At 37.1% G+C, this 1187-nt stretch overlaps 1 pseudogene; it reads right to left on the bottom strand.

Moving 5' to 3' along the window:
• Positions 1-559: 559 nt before the first annotated feature.
• LOC143640438 (ATP synthase F(0) complex subunit f, mitochondrial pseudogene) lies at positions 560-807 on the bottom strand (annotated as a pseudogene).
• Between the last annotated feature and the right edge of the window lie 380 nt (positions 808-1187).

Genomic DNA, 1187 nt, shown 5'->3' with positions numbered 1-1187 from the left:
GCTGTTGTCATTTATACACTGAAATACAAAGTCTAATTTGCCTTTCAAGAATATAGATTAGATTTAGTGACTCACTTCTAATGAATAATAAGTAGTGAAAGAACATGGTATGATTATAAGACTGGGTTATAAAAGACAAAACATACAATAGAACCTAGCATCAACCAGAACAGATTCTAATCACAGTCCCAGTTGAGGTTTCAAGTGACAGCCAGCATCATCTACCTGCCCAACAACTGAATACTGGGGACTACAGAGGATTCTGAGTGTTGTTACTAAGTAGAGTAGAGGTGAATTTTTTTTGCCATGCCCTATTCAAAAACCAGATTTCTAAATGTTTTCATTGTTTTAAGCCACTAGGTTTTGGATTTTTATTTCTTATATAAACATAAACAAACAACAAAGAAATCTTAATTTTTTTAACCAGTCACCTTTATTTGGTGTTAATACTCAGGATATGAAAGAATTCAGCCATGAGGCCACTTTCATACTGGAGGCAGTCCCAATCAGGAGTACATAGTATACTCTCCACACTGACGCCTCTTCATTGGTACTTGCATCACCACTCATGCTTGAGGTACTGTTAAGAAAGGCAGTAGCTGAAAAGCAGCATGCTGCCATCACCATGTTGACACCTGCAATGCTCCCCTTCTTCACGTTGACGTACTTGTAACACTGGTAGTAACCTCTCTGAAATGCTCAGCAAATGCCTTTAGGGGAAAAATCCCACATCAATATCCACCTTGGGCACTCCCCTAGTTTGACATCCATGGGTTTCTTCTCTTTCACTGGCATGACTAATGCCATCTTAAAATCTTAGTGTCTGCTGAGCCAGGCCATGTAAGGTTCTTATCTTAATCTTTAACCTAACCTTCCACTCCATATTGCATACATAGCTTGAATTATATTAAACTGTCTGCACTTGCCCATAGATACTATATTTTTAGACACTGAAATATTTGAAGACATAAGACCTTAGGAAAGTTCTTTCTGAACACTTCCTAACAATTCTTCCATTTATGGAGAAAGTACTATTAGTTAAGATTCAATTCTTGACACCACTTCTCAGTGGCTTTCCATAATCCCCAGTTTGCATTAGAAATCCATTTCTCTCTTTTACCTTAACATCAAATATAACTTGTGTTGGATTAATAGCAAAATGGATAAATGCTCTGTAAGTGTAGTTC

Source organism: Callospermophilus lateralis, unplaced genomic scaffold (assembly GCF_048772815.1).
Source record: "Callospermophilus lateralis isolate mCalLat2 unplaced genomic scaffold, mCalLat2.hap1 Scaffold_2669, whole genome shotgun sequence".
Lineage (NCBI taxonomy): Eukaryota > Metazoa > Chordata > Mammalia > Rodentia > Sciuridae > Callospermophilus > Callospermophilus lateralis.
This window is presented reverse-complemented; position numbering and strand designations above follow the sequence as displayed.